General features: G+C 47.1%; 1 protein-coding gene across 3 annotated transcripts in view; it reads left to right on the top strand.

Annotated features, from left to right (window-relative positions):
* The window catches only part of LOC147099852 (ubiquitin carboxyl-terminal hydrolase 50-like), a 45,968-nt gene that overhangs the window by 13,019 nt on the left and 20,574 nt on the right, over window positions 1-12,375 (top strand). The gene's annotated exons all lie outside the window — the stretch shown is intronic.

Here is a 12,375-nt window from a genome sequence, read left to right on the forward strand (position 1 = left end):
TGAAGCTTATCTGTGAATGTCTGGCCTTGGAAGTGAGTGGGTGGGTCCAGGTGACATTGGGGAATTGGGGGGTGTAATGTATATACCTTTAAGGGGGGAACTATCTTTTACAGCTCATGTATACTGCAGTACCGGCAGTGACCACACCTGTATATAGCACTGAGTAGTAATCTGTACAGTTCAGTTCCACTGTGAGCCACGTTGAGTAAACACCTATTGTACCGTTCTCCTGCAGTCTGTGTCTTATTATACACTGACACAACATTGGCGACAAGGCAAGTTCGAACCTACCTGCAACTCTGCATCACCTCTCGGGGATTCGTTCCCGGAGATCAGTGGATTGGAGGTCAAGGCCAGAGATTCGGGCGTCGACCACGGGCAACCCCCCAGTCATCCAGCAGAGACTCGAGAATTGCGGGGGAGGCTGTTGAGAGCCAGGCTTGGCTTTCCAGTCGAGGTGGTCCAGCGAAACGGGTTGGCAACAGGTAGTGCGCAGACCCTTCCCGGACAGCGGCGGGCTAGAGCCCGACCGAGCGGCACAGCAAAGGGCCGAGCAGCGTCGACGGGGGAGAGAGGGCAGAGCGCACAGGGCGCAGCCGGTGTTCAGGGGCCGAGCAGCGTCGAAGAGAGGGAGAGAGAGACGCGCAGAAACCCACGAGGCGCCGCCATTGCCACGAGGACCGCCGAGAGCGGCGTTGGCAGCAGCAAAGGAGAAGCGCGCTAAACCTACAGGGCGCCGCCATTGCCACGAGAACTGCCAGGAGCGGCGTTGGCAGCAGCGGGGGAGGAAGGAAAGCGCGGGAGACGCTATTTTAAGCCATTGGGAGACGCCAATTTAAACCACACCCAAAATGCCGAAGAGTGGCAGTATCACCGCATTTGACAATGAAGTTGAAGATTGGACTACATATGTCGAACGAATAGAGGTATACTGCAAGGCAAATGAGGTGTTAGATGACAAGAAAGCGTCGGTATTGTTAAATTTAATGGGTGCAAAGACGTATGGTTTATTACGAAATCTAGTAACCCCAACGAAGCCAATGGAAAAGAGTTTTGAAGACATAGTAACGATACTACAGGAACATTTAAACCCCACACCGCTGCTGATAGCAGAAAGATTCAAGTTTCACAAACGGAACCAGTATAAGGATGAAAGCAATGCTGATTATTTAACAGAACTGTGCAAACTATCGAAACACTGCCAGTTTGGAGCAGGACTGGCAGATACCTTTAAGGGACAAATTTGTGTGTGGGCTTCAAAGTGAAGGAACCCAGAAACGGCTTTTATCTGAAAAGGACCTTACGCTGGAAAAGGCTTTCAGCATTGCGGTATCATATGAAGCAGCAGCACGGGGCGCTGCAGAGATACAACAGAGACCACCAGAATATGGCACAAACGAAATGTCATATAGAACAGAGAAGTGCTATCGCTGCGGCAGAACACACGACCAGAATTTTGCTGGTTCAAAGACAAAGTGTGCAGACAGTGTGGAAAAGTAGGACACATAGCACGAGTCTGCAGGTCGGGAAAGAAAACCAGCAATAAGAAACCTACCAAAGGAAAGTACAAGAAGGTACATAAGATGACGGAGAATAGTTCAGACGAACAAAAGAGTGATAACGACTCCGAAAGCAGGGAACTGAGTTGTCTGAAACTACATAATGTGATCACAACGGAGGATCACCGAACCATTTGGGTCACTCTCAAGATAGCAGGAGTCCAGGTAAAGATGGAATTGGACACAGGATCAGCCCTAACAGTCATAAACCGACGGGACTACGAGCGGCTATTCTCACACATACCCTTGAGACACAAAAATTATTTTGAAGACGTACACGGGGCAAAAAGTCTACCCTAAAGGAAAAATAAGGGTGACCGTTATATATAACGGTAAGGAAACACCAAAACTAGACCTGTATGTATTGCAAGATGGAGGACCACCATTACTGGGACGTGAATGGATCCGGAAAATACAACTGGATTGGCATTCCATACAGGCACTGACTGTGGCTGACAAAAAGGATGACGACGTCACACCTGGGCGACTGTCAAAGATCCTAACTGACGCGAAAGAAGTGTTCCAGCAAGGACTCGGAACACTAAAAGGCATGACCGCGACGATTAAAATTGAAGAAAACGCAAGCCCAAAATTTTTAAAGGCCAGACCGGTACCTTATGCGATCCGCCCAGCCGTCGAAGCAGAGCTGGAGAGTCTGGAACGTTCAGGTGTACTGTCCAAGGTAGACTGGAGCGAGTGGGCTACACCCATCATCCCTGTGATGAAAAAGTTGTTGAGCAGCACGCCTGGGGAACCAAGGAAGGTTCGCATCTGTGGCGACTTTAAGGTAACAGTGAATCCGGTCCTTCACACCGTACAATATCCACTTCCGCGGATTGAAGATATTTTCGCCTCGCTATCTGGAGGGAAACGCTTCACTAAGATTGATCTGGCCCAGGCGTATCTGCAAATGGAGGTAGAAGAAGCATCAAAAAAATACCTCACAATCAACACCCATAAAGGTCTCTACCAATACAACGGGCTGGTATTCGGGGTAGCATCAGCTCCGGCTATTTGGCAGAGGGCAATGGAACAAGTCCTGCAAGGGATCCCAGGGACCCAGTGTTATTTGGACGACATCCTGGTCACGGGCGAAAATGACAGTGATCACCTTTCCAACCTGGAGCAGGTGCTCACTAGATTGCAGGAATATGGGCTCCGAGCTAACCGCCCCAAATGCGAGTTTTTTAGAAAACAGATCTCGTATTGTGGCCACGTTATCGATAAAGAGGGGTTACATAAGTCCCCAGAGAAGATTGAGGCAGTAGTCAAGGCTCCAGCACCGGGAAATGTGTCACAACTGAGGTCGTTCCTCGGGCTGGTAAACTACTACCATAAGTTCTTGCCAAATTTGTCTACAATACTACACCCACTGAACACCCTACTGCAAACTGGGGTGCCATGGAAGTGGAGTGACGAATGTAGACGAGCTTTCCAGAAGAGCAAAACACTAATCACATCGAAAGAGGTATTGGCCCATTACAACCCGGCATTACCAGTTCGGTTGGCATGTAATGCGTCACCCTACGGCATTGGAGCGGTGCTGTCGCACAAATTCTCGGACGGCTCAGAAAGGCCAATAGCCTTTGCGTCACAATCACTAACCTCAGCTGAGCGTAACTACGCCCAGATTGACAGGGTGGCCCTCAGCCTAGTGTGGGGAGTGAAAAAGTTCAATCACTATCTGCACGGGCAGAAATTCACCTTGCTGACTGATCACCAGTTTCTTGTCTCCATTTTTAATCCAAAGAAGGGCGTTCCGGTGATGACTGCGCAACGACTACAAAGATGGTCACTTTTTCTAGGGGCGCACCACTGAGATTGAATATAAGGGCACAAAACAGCGTGGAAATGCTGATGGGCTATCACACCTGCCACTGCCTACTGCAGAGGAAGCACCAGCAGTGGATCCTGTCGAAATATTCCATTCGACTATAGTTGAATACCTACCGGTAACTAACGCTTGTATCGAAAAGGAAACCCGAAATGACCCGACACTGTTTCGGGTATATGATTTGACGGTGAAGGAATGGCCAGCACATGGCGACTCACTGTTGCCAGCATTCTCGACAAGGAGAGAACAGCTGTCAGTGTGCCGGGGGACCTTGATGTGTGGATCCCGAGTGGTAATTCCACCCAAGTTAAGGGATAGAGTGCTCAATGAGCTTCATGAGGGTCATCTGGGAGGGGTAAAAATGAAAAGCCTAGCCAGGGCTTATGTGTGGTGGCCGGGAATCGATAAACAAATCGAGGACCTGACCAAGAGCTGCTCAGGATGCCAGAAAGTCCAAAATGCACCACCACAGGCCCCTCTACACCCATGGGAGTGGCCCTCATCTCCATGGCAACGGGTGCATATTGATTTTGCTGGTCCATTCATAGACGCAATGTTTTTAATAGCCGTGGATGCGCACTCGAAATGGCCTGAGGTCATCAAAATGTCCTCCACCACCACGGAGAAAACTATTGCAGTCCTACGGACCATTTTTGCCAGGAATGGCTTGCCAGAACAGATTTGCTCTGACAACGGACCACAGTTTGTGTCCGAAGAGTTCCGGAGGTTCTTGAAAAAGAATGGGGTAAGGCATTACACATCTGCCCCGTATCATCCAGCCACAAATGGATTGGCTGAGAGGTTCGTACAAACCTTTAAGAAGGCAATAAAGGCTATGTACAATGACAACATTCCGCTGCAGCACAAGGTGGACAATTTCCTGTTCGCCTACCGGAATGTGACACATGCAGTCACCAACCAGGCCCCAGCCATGATGTTCTTTAACCGAAGGTTAAGATCTCGCCTGGATTTGCTCAGACCAAACGTACGAAGAGATGTTGAGAGTAAGCAATTCCAGCACATCCATGAGAAGCCAACAAGGAGCTTCAATGTAGGGCAACCAGTCTTGGCCCGCGACTACCGAACAGAAAAATGGCAGCCAGGAACAATATGCACACGGCAGGGCCCACTAATGTACACAGTGGACGTTGGGGAGAGCATCGTGAGACGCCATGCTGACCAAATCCTAGAGTCACAGGAATAAGTCAACCCCATGCCTCGCCCATACGTACCTGGTGATGAACCCGACGTACAGGTCGCATCTACCCCAGAAACAGTAGCATCGGAAGCTGATGAACCAACCGACGACAGGGGGCCAGAATCGCCTCCGCACCAAGAGCAAGACACTCGGGAAAGGCGCTATCCAGAAAGGATCAGGAAGCCTCCCCAAAGACTGAATATATAAATAGACTATTTTCAGCTAATGTTGCATGTTAAAAGTGTTAATTGTAATTAGTTTGATATTTAATTGTTAAATGAGTGTTATGGTACTGTTAATCTAAAAGGGGAGGAATTGTAATGTATATACCTTGGGGGAACTATCTTTTACAGCTCATATATACTGTAGTACCGGCAGTGACCATACCTGTATATAGCACTGAGTAGTAATCTGTTCAGTTCCACTGTGAGCCACATTGAGTAAACACCGGTTGTACCGTTCTCCTGCAGTCTGTGTCTTATCTTATTATACACGGACACAACAGGGGGACTGAAGGGAGAGGTCGGATTTTGGGGGCTTGACCTTTGGTAGCAATGTGAATGAAGGGACACGCCCAGTGTAGCGCTGGAGAATCGAGGAGACTGCCCCTTAAGGAGTGATGTAGTATCCTAGCAATGCATGGAATGATATGCTGATGGGGTTAGATGAAGAGGGGTGGGAGGAGGCTCGTGTGGAGCATAAACACTGGCATAGACCAGCTGGGCCGAATGGCCTGTTTCTGTGCTGTAAATACTTTGGCCCAGAAATTCGGGTCGGGGGCTTCCTGTGGGTGTAAGCCCCCGACCTGCACTTACCTTGCACGCTGGCAGTTGAGCTGTAGGGCCCCGTGGAATTCCGCTCCGGGGCCTGGCCCAGCTGCCGGCGCGCTGTGCTTGCGTGTCCCAGGGGCGTAATTAGTGCGATGCGTCCCCTGGGATCACGTGAGCCATGGGCAGCCAATCGGAGGAGGGAAAAGCCCATTCATAAGATTGACAGGAAGACCTGTCAAAACTTATGAATACTACGGCCCCAAAATAGCAGTAAACCTTCAAATAATTTTTTATTTAAATCACACTTTTTAAATAAACTATAAATTACATTAAATAACTATTTTAAACAATAATTTAAATTTTTGAAAAAAATAATTTTATATTCTAACGGGGCTAAAAATAAACTTACCTTGCTTTAAAGTATTTAAAAATAATAAACCTGTGGAAAAAATGTTTTAAATTTAATTAATTGACCACTTACCTTGTAAAAAGCAGGCCTTACGCCTGCACTTTATGGGCCAGAAATTCGTGAACGGGGCTTGCCGCGCGTGCAAGGTCCCGATTTGCACTTACCCGACGCGCCTGCTGATCACCTCCAGGGACGCCTGGAATTCCATTTTGAATCTGAAGAATCCCGGGCAGCGTTTGACGTCACGCCGCCCAGGAGTGCAGCCAGCGCGAAGCCTGTAGCGCGCTGTGCAACTGAGACACGCCCCTTGAGGTCTCAGTTTAATAGGACACGCCCCCAATGTTTATGCCAAGCTGCTAAGCATTTTTACATGCAAAGCAGCAGTTTAAATAGGTTTTTGGAAGTTTTTTGAAGCTTTTGGTAACTTTTATAAACTTTTAAAAACGTTTACATTATTTTGAAGAATCTGAAGTAGTTTTAAACAGAATTAAAGCAATTTAAAGACTTTTAAAAGCCCTAAAAGAATTTTTTAAATTCCATTTATTTATTTAGCAATGTCACCGTCATACGTGTCTTCACACTGTTCCCTTTGGGGAACTGTATGAAGTGGTGGAAGGATTTATGGCCATGATTAACGCTCATTCCGTGACCGTAACCATCTTTGAACCAGCCATTAGGGCGGTTAGTCCTATGGCGGGAGGGTTTTACGGGCTCCCACAAGCTATACAAGGAGGGGGGGCCACCCACACCCACGGACGCAAATATCCCACTGGATGTCAACCCAGAATTTAGAGCCGGAGCTCCGACTCCACTTGCCGGGACTGCCTGGAGCGGGGTTCGAAACCCTACCCTGATCTGGCCCAGCGGCGGGGATCCTACCGCTATGCCAAAGGCCCAATCCGATTAGCAACGTGAAATGGCTGGAATGAGCACAATTCACGGCATTAAAAGAACTCACAATTGAACTGATGATGACCTCAGCAATCTCCTCAAGGAGGTGGAGGCGCAGCGCCTGCTCATCATTGGTAATGAGAAGTCAAAGGCGCCGCAAAAAGGGCAGATGATAGCTTGGTCTTTCAAGTGGCAGCATAGGGCTCCAGTCACGGGGAGAGAAAAGGCGCAGGAAACGTATGGGTGTCACCTTTTGTGCGGAGTGGGCCTTTTGCGTAGCAGTAAGCATCCCCGCCGCTGGGCCAGAAGGAGTAGGGTTTCGAACCCCACTCCAGACAGTCCCAGCAAGTGGAGTCGGAGCTCCAACTATAAATTCTGGGTGGACATCCAGCGGGATACTTGCGTCCGTGGGTGTGGGTGGCCCCTCCCCTCATATGGGTTGTGGGAGCCCGTAAAACCCTCACGCCATAGGACTAACCACCCTAATGGCTGGTTCAAAGATGGTTACGGTCACGGAATGAGCGTTAATCACGGCCATAAATCCTTCCACCACTTCATACAGTTCCCGAAAGGGAACAGTGTGAGGATACGTACGACGATGACCTCTTGCGCAATGCACCTCCTTGGACCCTCAGTCGCAGATGCGAGGGGGCAAATCGTGCAATTGTTAAATTTTTCATTTTATTGACATGTAAAATGTTGGCCCAGTAATTCCCTTCCAAATGCGCGAGTACGGTCGGGGTACTTACGCGTCTGGCCGGAGGAAATGCCGGTTTTCAGCATGCACAGCGCATGCGGGGAAAACCGGCATTTCCTGTCCTCTGAACGAAGGGGTTCAGAGGCAGAACGCGTGCGCAGTAAAATTCGCCGCTTTCATTCATGCTTTCAGTGAGGTCAAGTCCTTACAACTTACACATGAAAAAAGCATGGGTACAGTTGCTCCAGAGGCTGCGGAGGAAGATATTTCTTATCGTGGAGCTTCTGAAATTATGTATGTCTGTATATATTCCTTTGCGTGTTATGTATATATTCCTTTACTTATGTGTATGAATGTATTATTTAATTATGACTTTCAGAGAAAGTAACTTATTGGAAAATCATAATTAAAAACATACATTCATACACATAAGTAAAGGAATATAAAACATACATACATATACGTAAAGGAATATATGCAGACATACATACATAATTACTTATTACTGATGAAAAGTTTCTTTCTTAAAAGTGCTGGAAATGTTACATTACTCATTTTAGAACACTCATTTTCACATTCAATTCACAGCCACAATTGCTCCTTCTACCTACCGTTCTGAAAACCCGTTTAAAAAAAAAAAAAAAAAAAAAAAATTTAAACTTTAAAACTTACTTAAAATTTCTTAAAATAACTTCCCTCCCTTTCCCAAACAAAAATATTGCCTTTCAGAAGCTCCACGATAAAATATATCTTCCTCCGCAGCCTTGGAACAACTTTACACCTGCTTTTTTCAAGTGTAACTTGTAAGGACTTACCCTCACTGAATCCATGAATGAAATCGACGAAGTTCACTGCGCAAGCGCTGCCTGTGCAGTCGCACGCGCTGTGCCTATGAACCCCTTCGTTCCGAGGACTGGAAATGCCGGCGTTCCCCGCATGTGCTGTGCATGCTGAATGCCGGCATTTCCAACGGCCAGATGCGTGAGTACCCAGACCGTACTCACGCATTTGGTCACGAATTTCTGGCCCTATATTTCTAAATACTGCAGGCTTACGATCCCGGGAAAACCTGCAAAGAAAACCTAAGTTCAAAGCACACGCGCAGCCTCTCCTGCGCGTGCGTTCGACCTCTATACCTCTTCGTTCAGAGGATCGGAAGTGCCGGTTTCCCGCGCATGCGCAGTGCATGCAGAAAACCGGCACTTCCATTGGGCCTACGGGTGAGTACCCCGTGCGTACTCACCCGGGGAGACCTGAATTTCTAGGCCATTGTAATTCTTCGAATTGGGGATTGTGTCTCAGAGGATGTAGAATAGGGAATCTGTCAATAGGAAGCAATATTGGGGTGTGATGGCTGGTCTGTAGGAAATATATGTGAGGTGAGAGTGACTGCCCTTGACATCAAGGCAGCATTTGACCAAGTGTGGCTTCAAGGAGCCCAAGTAAAACTGAAGTCAATGGGAATCGGGGGGGGGGGGAACTCTCCACTGGCTGGAGTCATACCTAGCACAAAGGAAGATGGTTGTGGTGGTTGGAGGTCAATCATCACAGCCCCAGGACATCGCTGCAGGAGTTCCTCAGGGCAGTGTCTTAGGCCCAACCATCTTCAGCTGCTTCATCATTGACCTTCCCTGCATCATAAGGTCAGAAGTGGGGATGTTCGCTGATGACTACAGTGTTCAGTGCCATTCGCAACTCCACAGATAATGAAGCAGTCCGTGCCAGCATGAGCTAAGACCTGGATGACATTCAGGCTTGGGCTGATAAGTGGCAGGTAACATTCGTGCCACACAAGTGTCAGGCAATGACTATCTCCAACAAGCGAGAGTCTAACCACCGCCCCTAGACATTAACTGGACCAGCCACATAAATACTGTGGCAACAAGAGCAGGTCAGAGGCTGGGTATTCTGCGGTGAGTGTCTCACCTCCTGACTCCCCAAAGCCTTTCCACCATCTACTTGCCAAAAAAAACAAGCCATGGACGACTAAATAGGAAAGGAAAACATAAAACTAAAAAAAAAATGCATACAAAAATGCAAAAACTAGCACAGATCCTGGTGACTGGAAGAGATACAAAGAACAAAACAGGTAATAAGAGCTACAAAAAGGGAGTATTGAAAGAAACTTGCAAGGGATATCAAAATCAACACAATTTTATTACAATTAGAATCATAGAATGGTTACAGCACGGAAGAAGGCCGTTTGGCTTATTAAGCCCGTGCCGACTCTCGGCTAGTCCCACTCCCCCGCCCTTTCCTTGTAGCCTGCAATTTTTTTCCTTCAAATACTTATCCAACTCTCTTTTGAAAGATAAGATTGAGTCTGCCTCCACCATACTTTCAGGAAGTGCATTCCAGATCTTAACCACTCGCTGTGTAAAAAAGTTTTTTCTTACGTTGCCTTTGGTTCTTTTGCCAATTACTTTAAATCTGTGTCATAAAAACATAAGAAATAGGAGCAGGAGTAGGCCATTTGGCCCTTCGAGCCTGCTCCGCCATTCAATGAGGTCATGGCTGATGATCTACCACATCTGCACTATCCCCATATCCTTTGATTCCCTTATTATTCAAAAATCTATCGATCTCTGTCTTGAATATACTCAACGACTGAGCCTCCACTGCCCTCTGGGGTAGAGAATTCCAAAGATTCACCACCCTCTGAGTGAAGAAATTTCTCCTCATCTCAGTCCTAAATGGCCAACCCCATATCCTGAGACTGTGACCCCTGGTTCTAGACTCCCCAGCCAGGGGAAACATCCTCCCTGCATCTACCCTGTCAAGCCCTGTAGGAATTTTGTATGTTTCAATGAGATAGAGTCATAGAGTTATACAGCACAGAAAGAGGCCCTTCGGCCCATTGTGTCCACGCCGGCCATCAAGCCCTGTCTATTCTAATCCCATTTTCCAGCACTTGGTCCGTAGCCTTGTATGCTATGGTGTTTCAAGTGCTCATCTAAATGCTTCTTGAATGTTGTGAGGGTTCCTGCCTCTACCACCCTTTCAGGCAGTGAGTTCCAGATTCCAACCACCCTCTGGGTGAAAAAGTTTTTCCTCAAATCCCCGCTAAACCTCCTGCCCCTTAACTTGAAACTATGCCCCCTGGTTATTGACCCCTCTACTAAGGGGAAAAGTTCCTTTCTATCTACCCTATCTATGCCCCTCATAATTTTGTACACCTCAATCAGGACCCCCTCAGCCTTCTCTGCTCTAAGGAAAACAACCCCAGCATGTCCAGTTTCTCTTCATAGCTGAAGCGCTCCAGCCCAGGTAACATCCTGGTGAATCTCCTCTGCACCCTCTCCAATGCAATCACATCCTTCCTATAGTGTGGCGACCAGAACTGCACACAGTATTCCGCCTAACTAGCGTTTTGTAGCGTTTCCATCATAACCTTCCTGCTCTTATATTCTCTGCCTCAGTTAATGAAGGCAAGTATCCCATATGCCTTTTTAACCACCTTATCTACCTGTCCTGCTGCCTTCGGGGATCTATGTACATGCACACCAAGGTCCCTCTAATCCTCTGTCCTTCCTAGGGTCCTACCATTCATTGTGTATTCCCTTGCCTTAGTCCTCCCAAAATGCATCACCTCACACTTTTCAGGGTTAAATTCCATTTGCCACTGTTCTGCCCATCTGACCAACCCGTCGATATCGTCCTGTAGCCTGAGGCTTCCCTCCTCGATCACCTCTCATTCTTCTAAACTCTAGAGCATATAGGCCTAGTCTACTCAATCTCTCCTCATAGGACAATCCCCCTATCCCAGGAACCAGTCTGGTGAACCTTTGTTGCACTCCCTCTATGGCAAGTATATCCTTCCTTAGGTAAGGAGACCAAAACTGTACACAAAACTCCAGGTGTGGTCTCACCAGGGCCCTATATAATTACAGTTAGATGTCTTTACTCTTATACCCAAATCCTCTTGTAATAAAGGCCAACATACCATTTGCTTTCTTAATTGCTTGCTGTACCTGCATGTTAACTTTCAGTGATTCGTGTACAAGGGCACCCAGGTCCCTCTGAACACCAACATTTCCCAATCTCTCACCATTTAAAAAATACTCTGCTTTTCTATTTTTCCTACCAAAGTGAATAACTTCACATTTCTCCACATTATATTCCATTTGCCATGTTCTTGCCTGTCTCTATCTCCTTGAAGCCTCCTTGCATCCTCCTCACAACTTGCATTCCCACCCAGCTTTGTATAATCGGCAAACTTGGATATAATACATTTGGTCCCCTCATCCAAATCATTGATGTAGATTGGGAATAGCTGAGGCCCAAGCACTGATCCTTGCGGTACCCCACTAGTTACAGCCTGCCAACCTGAAAATGACCCGTTTATTCCTACTCTCTGTTTCCTGTCCGTTAACCAATCCTCAATCCATGCTAGTATATTACCTCCAATCCCATGTGCCCTAATTTTGTTTAATAACCTCTTGTGTGGCACCTTTTCGAATGCCTTCTGAAAATCCAAATACACCACATCCTCTGGTTTCCCCCTTATCTATTCTGCTAGTTACAACCTCAAAAATTTGACAGATTTGTCAAATACGATTTCCCTTTCATGTTGACTCTGCCCAATCCTATTATTATTTTCTAAGTGCCCTGTTACCATGTCCTTAATAATAGATTCTAGCATTTTCCCTAATACTGATGTCAGGCTAACTGGTCTGTAGTACCCCATTTTCTCTCTTCCCTCCTTTCTTAAATAGTGGGGTTACATTTGCTACCTTCCAATCCGTGGGAACCGTTCTAGAATCTATGGAATTTTGGAAAATGACAACCAATGCTTCCACTATCTCTATAGCTACCTCTTTCAAAACCCTAGGATGTAGGCCATCAGGTCCAGGGGATTTATCAGCTTTCAGTCCCATTAACAGTACTACTTTTTTACTAATACAGGTAGACTACCCTTTATTCGGACTTCCGAAAACCGAAACCCTCTAAAAACCGAAGGTTTTTTCGGTCAGCGTAAGTCGTGCGCACGACATGACCAGAGTGGCGCACGACTTAC

Source organism: Somniosus microcephalus, chromosome 27 (assembly GCF_052327205.1).
Source record: "Somniosus microcephalus isolate GS21.2 chromosome 27, FLI_Smic_1.0, whole genome shotgun sequence".
Taxonomy (NCBI): Eukaryota; Metazoa; Chordata; class Chondrichthyes; order Squaliformes; family Somniosidae; genus Somniosus; species Somniosus microcephalus.